Source organism: Petromyzon marinus, chromosome 36 (genome assembly GCF_048934315.1).
Source record: "Petromyzon marinus isolate PM22_M1 ecotype Great Lakes invasive population chromosome 36, UKy_Petmar_22M1.pri1.0, whole genome shotgun sequence".
Classification (NCBI taxonomy): Eukaryota; Metazoa; Chordata; class Hyperoartia; order Petromyzontiformes; family Petromyzontidae; genus Petromyzon; species Petromyzon marinus.
Genome location: NC_133702.1, coordinates 12389408 through 12403688, shown reverse-complemented (window position 1 = coordinate 12403688; position 14281 = coordinate 12389408). Strand labels below are relative to the sequence as shown.

The following is a 14281-nucleotide window of genomic DNA, read 5'->3' as shown; positions in this document are numbered from 1 at the left end:
GTATCAGTGCCTCGCTGTCTCAGTGTCTCAGTGTCCCCCTGTCTCAGTGTCTCGCTGTCTCAGTGTCTCAATTTATCAGTGTCTTTCTGTCTCAGTGTCTCGCAGTCTCAGTGTCCCGCTGTATCAGTGTCTCGCTGTCTCAGTGTCTCACTGTCTCAGTGTCCCCCTGTCTCAGTGTCTCGCTGTCTCAGTGTGTCTCTGTCTCAGTGCCCCGTTGTCTCAGTGTCTCAGTGTCTCGCTGTCTCAGTGTCTCGATGTCTCAGTGTCTCATTGTATCATTGTCTCACCATCTCAGTGTCTCGATGTCTCAGTGTCTCGCTGTCTCAGTGTCCAGCTGTCTCAGTGTCTCACTGCCTCCTTGTTTCAGTGTCTCGCTGTCTCAGTGTCTCGCTGTATCATTGTCTCGCTGTATCAGTGTCTCGCTGTCTCAGTGTCCCCAGTCGCAGTGTCTCGCTGTCTCAATGTCTCGCTGTCTAATTATCTCACTGTCTCAGTGTCTCGCTGTCTCAGTGTCTCGCTGTCTCAGTGTCCCACTGTCTCAGTGTCTCGCTGTCTCAGTGCCTTGCTGTATCATTGTCTCGCTGTATCAGTGTCTCGCTGTCTCAGTGTCCCCTGTCGCAGTGTCTTGCTGTCTCAGTGTCTCGCTGTCCCATTATCTCACTGTCTCAGTGTCTCGCTATCTCAGTGTCTCGCTGTTTCAGTGTCCCACTGTTTCAGTGTCTCGCTGTCTCGCTGTCTCAGTGTCTCGTTGTCTCAGTGTCTCGCAGTCGCAGTGTCTCAGTGTCTCAGTGTATCAGTGTCTCGCTGTCTCAGTGTCTCAGTGTTTCAGTGTCTCGCTCTCTCAGTGTCTCGCTGTCTCAGTGTCTCGCTGTATCAGTGTCTCACTGTCTCAGTGTCTCGCTGTCTCAGTGTCTCGCTGTCTCAGTAGCTCACTATCTCAGTGTCTCAGTGTATCAGTCTTACTGTCTCAGTGTATCAGTGTCTCATTGTCTCAGTGTCTCGCAGTCTCACTGTCTCAGTGTCCCCCTGTCTCAGTGTCTCGCTGTCTCAGTGTCTCGCTGTGTCAGTGTCTCACTGTTTCAGTGTCTCGCAGTCTCACTGTCTCAGTGTCCCCCTGTCTCAGTGTCTCGCTGTCTCAGTGTCTCAGTGTCCACCTGGCTCAGTGTCTCGCTGTCTCAGTGTCCCGCTGTATCAGTGTATCAGTGTCTCGCTGTCTCAGTGTATCAGTGTCTCGCTGTCTCAGTGTCCCGCTGTCTCAGTGTCTCCCTGTCTCAGTGTCTCGCTGTGTCAGTGTATCAGTGTCTCACTGTCTCAGTGTATCAGTGTCTCACTGTCTCAGTGTCTCGCAGTCTCACTGTCTCAGTGTCCCCCTGTCTCAGTGTCCCGCTGTCTCAGTGTCTCGCTGTCTCAGTGTATCAGTGTCTCACTGTCTCAGTGTCTCGCAGTCTCACTGTCTCAGTGTCCCCCTGTCTCAGTGTCCCCCTGTCTCAGTGTCCCGCTGTATCAGTGTCTCGCTGTCTCAGTGTATCAGTGTCTCGCTGTCTCAGTGTCCCGCTGTCTCAGTGTCCCGCTGTCTCAGTGTCTCACTGTCTAAGTGTCTCGCTCTCTCAGTGTCTCGCTGTCTCAGTGTCTCGCTGTATCAGTGTCTCACTGTCTCAGTGTCCCTCTGTCTCAGTGTCTCACTGTCTCAGTGTCTCGCTCTCTCAGTGTCTCGCTGTCTCAGTGTCTCGCTGTCTCAGTGTCTCGCTGTCTCAGTAGCTCACTATCTCAGTGTCTCAGTGTATCAGTCTCACTGTCTCAGTGTATCAGTGTCTCACTGTCTCAGTGTCTCGCAGTCTCACTGTCTCAGTGTCCCCCTGTCTCAGTGTCCCGCTGTCTCAGTGTCTCGCTGTCTCAGTGTCCCCCTGGCTCAGTGTCTCGCTGTCTCAGTGTCCCGCTGTATCAGTGTCTCGCTGTCTCGGTGTATCAGTGTCTCGCTGTCTCAGTGTCCCGCTGTCTCAGTGTCTCGCTGTCTCAGTGTCTCGCTGTGTCAGTGTATCAGTGTCTCACTGTCTCAGTGTATCAGTGTCTCACTGTCTCAGTGTCTCGCAGTCTCACTGTCTCAGTGTCCCCCTGTCTCAGTGTCCCGCTGTCTCAGTGTCTCGCTGTCTCAGTGTATCAGTGTCTCACTGTCTCAGTGTCTCGCAGTCTCACTGTCTCACTGTCCCGCTGTCTCAGTGTCCCCCTGTCTCAGTGTCCCGCTGTCTCAGTGTCTCACTCGCCGTGAGCTCGCCGCTCCGCACAACACCACCGATCGGTGTGGCCTCACGAACCCCCTGCACCCCCTGGCTCCCCAAGAGCTGCCGGGCACCCTCCCGTGGTGGGGAACGTCCACCACGAACCCACGGGCATGCCGCGGCCCGCTCCGGTCTATCTCCCGGCGCGGCAGTCGAAGGAATTGGGGCGAGTTTCTTAAATCCGCGCCCCGTCCTCCCACCATCACGCCACCTCTGCGCAGCCAGAAGCAGCAGCAGTAACACAGAACCACAGAGTGTGTACAGAGTGTGTCACATTGGAGGGATTTATACCCGAGGAGTCCGATGAGCTCTCTCTCACAGACCTCCAGGCGTATTGCGATACAATACAAAACCACGTCTGGTCATCGTGTTGGAAGAGTAGGCCGAGTACGACCCGGCGAACCGAGTATGATTCACGTTCACCAGTTGGCGATTATCTGAACCGGTCCTGGATCTCCTTGCCCTAGGTCGACTCAGCCTCAAATGAGTGCCCAAGATGTCTCAGTGTCTCGCTGTCTCAGTGTCTCGCTGTCTCAGTGTCTCGCTGTCTAAGATGGGCACTCATTTGACAGGGGGGGGGAAGAGAGGAGGAGAGTGAGAAAGAGAAGCGATTTTAATGTTTGCAGTAAGGCAGAAGAATAGGAAGGATGTAACGGAGGGGGAGAGAAGGTGCAGGGCTGTGAGTAGGCCGCAGGCTTGCCGAGTAAACGAGTGCGATGAGAGGAACAAAAGCAGCAGAGTGAGAGACGGCACGAGCCTGTGTTGTTGTTTTTGTTGTTGGAGGCATCACAGAGGCGGAGGGGAGAAGACGAAGAGCACTCGATGGTGCTCGGAGATTTAACGAGGTAGCTGGAAAGTGCAAAAAACGAACGTCAGGCGAGGCTAGGATGCAAAGATAAAACTAGGCCCTCGCTTGCAGGTAATGTAATCGCCAGGAGCACGGGTAGACACACTCTTCTCTGTCTCCTATCTCTTATCACTGTCTCTTATCTCTATCACTGTCTCCTATCTCTATCACTGTCTCCTATCTCTATCACTGTCTCCTATCTCCAACACTGACTCCTATCTCTAACACTGTCTCCTATCTCTAACACCGTCTCCTATCTCTATCACTGTCACCTATCTCTATCACTGTCTCCTATCTCTAACACTGTCTCCTATCTCTATCACTGTCTCCTATCTCCAACACTGACTCCTATCTCTATCACTGTCTCCTATATCTAACACTGCCTCCTATCTCTAACACTGTCTCCTATCTCTATCACTGTCTCCTATCTCTATCACTGTCTCCTATCTCTATCACTGTCTCCTATCTCTAACACTGTCTCCTATCTCTATCACTGTCTCCTATCTCTATCACTGTCTCCTATCTCTATCACTGTCTCCTATCTCCAACACTGTCTCTTATCTCTATCACTGTCTCCTATCTCTATCACTGTCTCCTATCTCTATCACTGTCTCCTATCTCTAACACTGTCTCCTATCTCTAACACCGTCTCCTATCTCTAACACTGTCTCCTATCTCTATCACTGTCTCTTATCTCTATCACTGTCTCCTATCTCTATCACTGTCTCCTATCTCCAACACTGTCTCTTATCTCTATCACTGTCTCCTATATCTAACACTGCCTCCTATCTCTAACACTGTCTCCTATCTCTATCACTGTCTCCTATCTCTATCACTGTCTCCTATCTCTATCACTGTCTCTTATCTCTAACACTGTCTCCTATCTCTATCACTGTCTCTTATCTCTAACACTGTCTCCAATCTCTATCACTGTCTCTTATCTCTAACACTGTCTCCTATCTCTATCACTGTCTCCTATCTCTAACACTGTCTCCTATCTCTAACACTGCCTCCTATCACTGTCACCTATCTCTATCACTGTCTCCTATCTCTATCACTGTCTCCTATCTCTATCACTGTCTCCTATCTCTAACACTGTCTCCTATCTCTATCACTGTCTCCTATCTCTAACACTGTCTCCTATCTCTATCACTGTCTCCTATCTCAAACACTGTCTCTTATCCCTATCACTGTATCCTATCTTTAATACTGTCTCCTATCTCTATCACTGTCTCCTATCTCTATCACTGTCTTCTATCTCTAACACTGTCTCCTATCTCTATCACTGTCTCCTATCTCTATCACTGTCTCCTATCTCTATCACTGTCTCCTATCTCTAACACTGTCTCCTATCTCTAACACTGTCTCCTATCTCTAACACTGCCTCCTATCTCTAACACTGTCTCCTATCTCCAACACTGTCTCCTATCTCTATCACTGTCTCCTTTCTCTAACACTGTCTCCTATCTCTATCACTGTCTCTTATCTCTAACACTGTCTCCTATCTCTATCACTGTCTCCTATCTCTATCACTGTCTCCTATCTCTAACACTGTCTCCTATCTCTATCACTGTCTCCTATCTCTAACACTGTCTCCTATCTATCACTGTCTCCTATCTCTATCACTGTCTCCTATCTCTAACACTGTCTCCTATCTCTAACACTGTCTCCTATCTCTATCACTGTCTCCTATCTCTAACACTGTCTCCTATCTCTATCACTGTCTCCTATCTCTAACACTGTCTCCTATCTCTAACACTGTCTCCTATCTCTAACACTGTCTCCTATCTCTATCACTGTCTCCTATCTCTAACACTGTCTCCTATCTCTATCACTGTCTCCTATCTCTAACACTGTCTCCTATCTCTATCACTGTCTCCTATCTCAAACACTGTCTCTTATCCCTATCACTGTCTCCTATCTCTAACACTGTCTCCTATCTCTATCACTGTCTCCTATCTCTATCACTGTCTCCTATCTCTAACACTGTCTCCTATCTCTATCACTGTCTCCTATCTCTATCACTGTCTCCTATCTCTAACACTGTCTCCTATCTCTAACACTGTCTCCTATCTCTATCACTGTCTCCTATCTCTATCACTGTCTCCTATCTCTATCACTGTCTCCTATCTCCAACACTGACTCCTATCTCTATCACTGTCTCCTATCTCTAACACTGTCTCCTATCTCTATCACTGTCTCCTATCTCTAACACTGTCTCCTATCTCTATCACTGTCTCCTATCTCTATCACTGTCTCCTATCACTGTCTCCTATCTCTAACACTGTCTCCTATCTCTATCACTGTCTCCTATCTCTAACACTGTCTCCCATCTCTAACACTGCTACCTCTAACAGTGACTCCCATCTCTAACAATGACTCCCATCTCTAACAATGACTCCCATCTCTAACAATGACTCCCATCTCTAACACTGTCTCCTATCTCTATCACTGTCTCCTATCTCTATCACTGTCTCCTATCTCAATCACTGTCTCCTATCTCTAACACTGACTCCTATGTCTATCACTGTCTCCTATCCCTATCACTGTCTCCTATCGCTATCACTGTCTCCTATCTCTAACACTGACTCCTATCTCTATCACTGTCTCCTATCCCTATCACTGTCTTCTATCTCTATCACTGTCTCCTATCTCTATCACTGTCTCCTATCTCCAACACTGACTCCTATCTCTATCACTGTCTCCTATCTCTAACACTGTCTCCTATCTCTATCACTGTCTCCTATCTCTAACACTGTCTCCTATCTCTAACACTGTCTCCTATCTCTATCACTGTCTCCTGTCTCTAACACTGACTCCTATCTCTATCACTGTCTCCTATCCCTATCACTGTCTTCTATCTCTAACACTGTCTCCTATCTCAATCACTGTCTCCTATCTCTATCACTATCTCCTATCTCTAACACTGTCCCCTATCTCTAACACTGTCTCCTATCTCTAACACTGTCTCCTATCTCTATCACTGTCTCCTATCTCTATCACTGTCTCCTATCTCTAACACTCTCCTATCTCTAACACTGTCTCCTATCTCTATCACTGTCTCCTATCTCTATCACTGACTCATATCTCTATCACCAACTCCTATCTCTAACACTGTCTCCTATCTCTATCACTGTCTCCTATCACTGTCTCCTATCTCTAACACTGTCTCCTATCTCTATCACTGTCTCCTCTCTCTATCACTGTCTCCTATCTCTAACACTGTCTCCTATCTCTATCACTGTCTCCTATCTCTATCACTGTCTCCTATCTCTATCACTGTCTCCTATCTCTATCACTGTCTCCTATCTCTAACACTGTCTCCCATCTCTAATAATGTCTCCCATCTCTAACACTGTCTCCTATCTCTAACACTGTCTCCTATCTCTATCACTGTCTCCTATCTCTATCACTGTCTCCTATCTCTAACACTGTCTCCCATCTCTAACACTGTCTCCTTTCTCTAACAGTGACTCCCATCTCTAACAATGACTCCCATCTCTAACAATGACTCCCATCTCTAACAATGACTCCCATATCTAACAATGACTCCCATCTCTAACAATGACTCCCATCTCTAACAATAACACCCATATCTAACAATGACTCCCATCTCTAACAATGACTCCCATCTCTAACAATGACTCCCATCTATAACAATGACTCCCATCTCTAACAATGACTCCCATATCTAACAATGACTCCCATCTCTAACAATGACTCCCATCTCTAACAATAACGCCCATATCTAACAATGACTCCCATCTCTAACAATGACTCCCATCTCTAACAATGACTCCCATCTCTAACAATAACTCCCATATCTAACAATGACTCCCATCTTTGACAATGACTCCCATCTCTAACAATGACTCCCATCTATAACAATGACTCCCATATCTAACAATGACTCCCATCTCTAACAATAACGCCCATATCTAACAATGACTCCCATCTCTAACAATGACTCCCATCTCTAACAATGACTCCCATCTGTAACAATAACTCCCATATCTAACAATGACTCCCATCTCTAACAATAACTCCCATATCTAACAATGACTCCCATCTCTAACAATGACTCCCATCTCTAACAATGACTCCCATCTGTAACAATAACTCCCATATCTAACAATGACTCCCATCTCTGACAATGACTCCCATCTCTGACATGCTTCGCGTAGACCACTGCTCTTTCTCCCTCTTGCCTCGCAGTTATTAGACTTGGGCACTCTTCCCCATCCTCTCCTAGTCCGAGTTCCAATGAACCTTTGCTCAATTGACCAAACGTCTCGTTTCATCGGAGGGTGGCGAGAGATATCAGCGGCTTGGGGCAGTCCTTCAATCCAGCAGCGCACTGACCATGACTGCTGTTGCCAGCCGATGACAATAACTCGGCGCTCGCCCCTGAGTCTTCGGGGCTCTTGCAAATCACTTCGGACCTCTCTCTCGCGAGCTTCTACATCTTCGCTCACTTGAAGGAACGTTGTCACTACAACTCGTGTCTCGCCCTGCGATCACACGAGAGGCGTCTTAGCGGCTGCCCGCTGACGCCGCTCTCTGAAGCCTCGGGGCGCCACCGCGTTCACCAGGCGCGCGATCACAGAACGCAGCCGCGCGCGTGCTCGTGCGCGTGCCCCCCTACTCACCTCGGCACACTCGCCAGTCCCCTGATCTGTGGCCACTCCACACTCGCGTGCCAGTGTGTGTGTGTGCTGCAGTGTGTGTGTGCTGCAGTGTGTGTATGTGTGCTGCAGTGATCAGCCTTGTGACAGTGTGGGTGTTTGCGCTGCAGTGATCAGCCTTGTGGCAGTGTGTCTGTGTGTGCTGCAGTGTGTGTGTGTGCTGCAGTGTGTGTGTGTGCTGCAGTGTGTGTGCTGCAGTGTGTGTGTGTGCTGCAGTGTGTGTGTGTGCTGCAGTGTGTGTGCTGCAGTGTGTGTGCTGCAGTGTGTGTGTGCTGCAGTGTGTGTGTTGCAGTGTGTGTGTGTGCTGCAGTGTGTGTGTGTGCTGCAGTGTGTGTGTGTGCTGCAGTGTGTGTGCTGCAGTGATCAGCCTTGTGGCAGTGTGTGTGCTGCAGTGTGTGTGTGTGCTGCAGTGTGTGTGTGTGCTGCAGTGTGTGTGCTGCAGTGTGTGTGCTGCAGTGTGTGTGCTGCAGTGTGTGTGCTGCAGTGTGTGTGCTGCAGTGTGTGTGCTGCAGTGTGTGTGCTGCAGTGTGTGTGTGTGCTGCAGTGTGTGTGCTGCAGTGTGTGTGTGTGCTGCAGTGTGTGTGTGTGCTGCAGTGTGTGTGCTGCAGTGTGTGTGTGTGCTGCAGTGTGTGTGTGTGCTGCAGTGTGTGTGCTGCAGTGTGTGTGTGCTGCAGTGTGTGTGTTGCAGTGTGTGTGTGTGCTGCAGTGTGTGTGTGTGCTGCAGTGTGTGTGTGTGCTGCAGTGTGTGTGCTGCAGTGATCAGCCTTGTGGCAGTGTGTGTGCTGCAGTGTGTGTGTGTGTGCTGCAGTGTGTGTGTGTGCTGCAGTGTGTGTGCTGCAGTGTGTGTGCTGCAGTGTGTGTGCTGCAGTGTGTGTGCTGCAGTGTGTGTGCTGCAGTGTGTGTGCTGCAGTGTGTGTGCTGCAGTGTGTGTGTGTGCTGCAGTGTGTGTGCTGCAGTGTGTGTGTGTGCTGCAGTACCCGCAATGGCACGGGGCTGAGCTGACACGCAACTGCTGTTCTGTGTGTATCCCCAGGTGCATTTCCCACAGTGCCGGCCTTCACAGGTGCTACTCGCTAACAGCACTTGCCCCAGCAGTCCGCTCAGGCTATACGGAGGACCTTTGTCGTTGTCTTAGTGCCCAGGTGCATACGTGCGCGCGTGGCAGCGTTTAGTGCGATTTGCACGATTCCGCCAAACACCCACGTCCTGGACTCTCTCGCACGGAGGGGTGGGGGCAGTCGGCCAACCGTGTAATTTCCTGATATACGTAAACGACACGAAACTTTTAATGACCGGTTCAGTAATCCATTATTTTACGTTCAGACCGCCGGTCTCTCCCTCCCTACATCCATCTCGCCCGCCTGCTCTTCTCACACTTGCCCTACTAACTAGACGTTACTTGCGAGAGCAGTATCCCCCCCAACCCCCCTTTCAAATAAATACAGAGATATAAAAAGAGATATAAAATTTAAATCAAAACCACTTTTACATCGGCAAAGAGAACAAAGCGGCAGAGGAATAATAGGCCCTGGCATCAGGAGGGTTATGAAAGCTGTTGTTATTCACAGGAGTGATTGCTCGTAGTTTCGAGGAAGTTTCTCCCTGTATACTGCTGTACTCGAGGAATCGTCCATGCCGATATGGCGCAAACGAGCGGGGTGATGATGACGATGATGATCGTGATGATCACGATGATGATCGTGGTGATGATGATGATGATCGTGATGATCACGATGATGATGGTGGTGGTGGTGACGATGATGACGATCGTGATAATAACGATGATGACGATGATGTTGGTGATGATGATGACGATGGTGATGATGATGATGACGCTGATGACGGCGATGATGATGGTGATGACGACGACGACGATAACAATCGTGATGATGCCAACGACGATCGTGATGACGATGATGACCATGGTGATGATGACGATGATGAGAGTGATGATGACGAATATATTCCTCGCTGGCTCCCCCCCACCCTCTCTCCCCCCACCCTCTCTCCACCCCACCCGTCGCTATTTAAACTCTCCAGAGGGCAACCCGCGCGTTCGCGTGCGTCTCAAAACGGTGCGCAGTTATTCCCGCCCTCTTCGCGAGATGCCGAACTCATAAGCGTCGCTATTTTACACTTCACCCCCTTTGTTTTGGAAGGGTTTTCCCGCTGTTTATCTGCCCGTTGTCGTTATGCATAATGCATAGCGCACAGCCGCTCTGCGTGCCCGGGTTTCGCGATTGCTAGCAGGCACGCGTCTCTCTCTCTCTCTCCCATCCCTTGTTACTGCTGTTGTTATTTTGTAGTTGAACGTTAAAAGCTCTTTTATATATATAGAAATATAAAAGTCTACATTAAAATAAATATATTACGTCCTCTCTCTCTCTCTCCCTCCTCTCTCTCCACTTCACTTGGTGCTGAGAGGGACCCGCGGGGCTATGGCAACAATGGGGGCAGAAAATCAGCGAAGGTGAGATGGGAACTCTGCAGTCCAGACCAGACCCTGACCGCGGACACGACACGTGGAGCAGCCAACACCACCAGCCCCATTGCCACCACCGCCATCACCACCACCCTCGCCACCATCACCACCACCCTCGCCACCATCACCACCACCCTCGCCACCACCACCACCACCACCAGCCCCACTGCAACCACCACCACCATCACCACCACCCTCGCCACCACCACCACCAGCCCCACTGCAACCACCACCATCACCACCATCACCACCCTCGCCACCACCACCACCACCAGCCCCATTGCCACCACCACCATCACCACCACCACCACCCTCGCCACCATCACCACCACCACCACCACCAGCCCCACTGCAACCACCACCACCATCACCACCACCCTCGCCACCACCACCACCACCCTCGCCACCACCACCATCACCACCACCACCACCCTCGCCACCATCACCACCACCAGCCCCACTGCAACCACCATCACCACCACCCTCGCCACCACCACCACCGCCACCACCGCCACCACCACCGCCACCACTGCCACCACCATCACCACCACCCTCGCCACCGCCACCACCGCCACCACCATCCTCGCCGCCACCATCACTATCACCACCATCCCCGCCACCACCACTATCACCACCACCACCCTAGTAACCGCCACCGCCACTGCCACCGCCAACCCTACCATCACCGCCATCACCACCCCCACCGCTACTACCACCCAGGACCTCTTTCGCTATCTCTCTTTGCGCGAACAGCGATGCCCTTCAATACTTTACTTTAAAAACATCTATTTATCCAGGACAGCCACGCTACTGAGTCGTGGGACTCTTTTTCAGGAGGGTCCCTTCCGCATTAGATTTGTATCTGTAAGATGTCTTCAGCCGATTAATGCTAAGTCGTGTATAGTATTGTGATACACGTGTGGAGGAAGACATAGCGTCCGGGAAAAACCCCACGCCTTGCGCGAGGGAGCAACGCTCCATCCCCGTACAGATGGAAACAAATGGCGATTATCCCACTTGCTGTTCACTCTGCTCCTGCAGAGCCAGGGTATGACTCCTCCTCCTCCTCGACGCCCACCCTCGGGAAGAGAGTTTGACAACAACATCGGTGCGGTGACCCACCAACCCTCGCTGCTGCCTCCACAGCACTGGGTCACAGGCAGCCCACGTGCGGCGGCGTAGCCACCACTGCGCGCTTCGATAAACTACAAACTATTTTTATTTGATCAGTAAGGCCCCACTGAACTATATACAGCTCTTTTTCAGAAGCGACCTGGCTATCACAAAATTATAGCTCAACGAATTTGCTTGTCATCACGTGACCATTTGTAGCAGCAACATACTCTAAAACGCATGAGGTTTTATTCTAAACGTGGAGGGGAAAAAAAACCGGAAAACCTGGAGAAAAATCCACGCGAGCACGGGGAGAGAGAGATGCAAATTCCAAATATGCAGCAGGCGTCAGGGTCGGGATCGAACCCACGATCCCCTGTATACCAGGAGAGGTAGTTAACATCTCCCTGCCACCGCGGCGGCTAATAACAGTCAGCCGGCGATTGCCCCCCCCCCCCTCCCGGGGGGTTATGGAGGGGGCAGAGGGGAGGGGGTGAAGAGGTGGCCCAGCTAAAACACAGGCATGGCCATTGTAGAACAAATGTGAATTTAGCTGAAAACTGACATTTATTGTTCACTGGAAGTGTAACTTGTTCCATGCTAGACACTGCGTCCAACCACCACCACCACCACCACACTGCAGAGCAGGCCAACTCACTCACTAGCCCACTCACCCACCCACTCACCCACCCACTCACCCACCCACTCACTCACCCACTCACCCACCCACTCACCCACTCACCCACCCACTCACCCACCCACTCACTCACCCACTCACTCACCCACTCACTGGTGCTGTTTTTTTTCTGGCTGATGACTGGTGGCCACTTTGAGCCTTTGGGCCCTGTGCCAAAATAACGAGAGTTTGGCTTTGAGTGGGAGGGAACCAACCACACACACACACCACACATATAACCACACACACCACACATACAACCACACATACAACCACACACACCACACATACAACCACACATACAACAACATACAACCACACATACAACATACAACCACACATACAACCACACACACCACACATACAACAACATACAACCACACATACAACCACACGCACCACACACGCACCACACATGCAACTACAAAGACAAACATCTCCCGTGTAGCCTTAACAGACTCTAGGGGCAAGTGCTGTTAGCGAGTAGCACCTACAGTATGAAGGCCGGCACGGTACACGAAGGGGTGGGTGGCCAACACCACGCCCGCCCGCCCGCTTTTGTCTCCCCAGTGGCGATGTCTACACACCGCACAAGGCACTAATTTTAGGCTGAGTCTACCTAGGGGAGGCCCATGGCCGGTTCAGATAATCGTCACTGGGTGTTGGCCGTGAGCGGAAGTTGAACTCTGGCAGGTCCATTGCGCAGCGCGCTAACCACTACACGACCGCTCCCCAAACACACACACGCGCACACACCCCACACCGCACTGCTCCACACGGAGGCCCAGGACCGGTTTGGATATCCACTCGCCACCACTTGGATCGGCCGTGGGTGCGAATGAACCGGGAATCGAACGAAGATCGGCGAGCTCGTGGCAGAGTGCGCTCACCGCTGCGCCACCGCTCCGCCACGGCTCCCTACAGACGCACACTCCTCACTGTCCCGTGGACGCCGTGGAGAGAGCCGCGCCTCGTGCTTGTCGAGCTGAAGGGAACTCTCTCATCGCTCTCATCGCTCTCTTCGCTCTCCCGCTCCGTCTCCCTGTCCCCCCGCCCCTCGCTCTCTTGGGCTGGCGCCGCACGTCGCCATTCACCTGCGCCGGGGCAGGCAACTTCCACCGCTGTCGGGAATCTCGCCCAGTGATGTTACAATCCCCAAAGCTTCCATCCGAGCCACCCTCCCTGCCCCCATGCCTCTCTCCCTGCCACCCTCATTGCCACCCTGCCTCCCTCCCTGCCACCCTCCCTGCCACCCTGCCATCCACCCTCCCTGCCACCCTCCCTGACACTTTGCCACCCACCCTACCTCCGTGCCACCCTCCCTGCCACCCTCCCTGCCACCTTGCCCCCCTCCCTGCCCCCATCCCTGCCACCGTGCCACCCTCCCTGCCCCCATCCCTGCCACCCTGCCTCACTCCCTGCCACCCTCCCCGCCACCCTGCCACCCTCCCTGCCACCCTCCCTCCGACCCCCCATCCCTCCCTCCCATCCCCTCGCTGTTCCGGAGAGAGCCCGCCCCGGTGGCTCCGCCTGTCTCCCCCCTCCTGTCTCCCCCCTCCTGTCTCCCCCCTCCTGTCTCCCCCTCCTGTCTCCCCCCTCCTGTCTCCCCCCTCCTGTCTCCCCCTCCTGTCTCCCCCCTCCTGTCTCCCCCCTCCTGTCTCCCCCTCCTGTCTCCCCCCTCCTGTCTCCCCCCTCCTGTCTCCCCCCTCCTGTCTCCCCCCTCCTGTCTCCCCCCTCCTGTCTCCCCCCTCCTGTCTCCCCCCTCCTGTCTCCCCCCTCCTGTCTCCCCCCTCCTGTCTCCCCCCTCCTGTCTCCCCCCTCCTGTCTCCCCCCTCCTGCCCCTCCTGCTCCGCCACTGCGTGCGCCGCTCGTCAGCGCCGATTTTGCCGTCCGCGCTTCGAGGCTAATTGTCCGTCGTTACCACGACTCACGATGGTGACGACGAGTCTGGGCCGTCGCCTGTGTCCGCGAACACAACTCCCCGGGACTCGTGCCAAGAGAAGTTGTCTCTGTTGAGGCCGCTATGCGTGCGGGTGCGCTGCCTTGCTGCTGCTGCTGCGTGTGTGCGCTGGGTGGTGAAGGATGACGCTACTGGACGCAGTTGGAGGCAGTCACCCTCCCAACAACAACAACAGCAACGGAGGGCAAGAGGCGCGACGCTGACAACTAACGAGCGGAGCGCCAGGCGCCAATGTCGGGATC

General features: G+C 52.4%; 1 protein-coding gene across 2 annotated transcripts in view; it reads right to left on the bottom strand.

The window, feature by feature from the left end:
- LOC116949266 (receptor-type tyrosine-protein phosphatase gamma-like) overlaps nucleotides 1–14281 on the bottom strand; it is a 574019-nt gene that overhangs the window by 280150 nt on the left and 279588 nt on the right. The window lies entirely within an intron of this gene.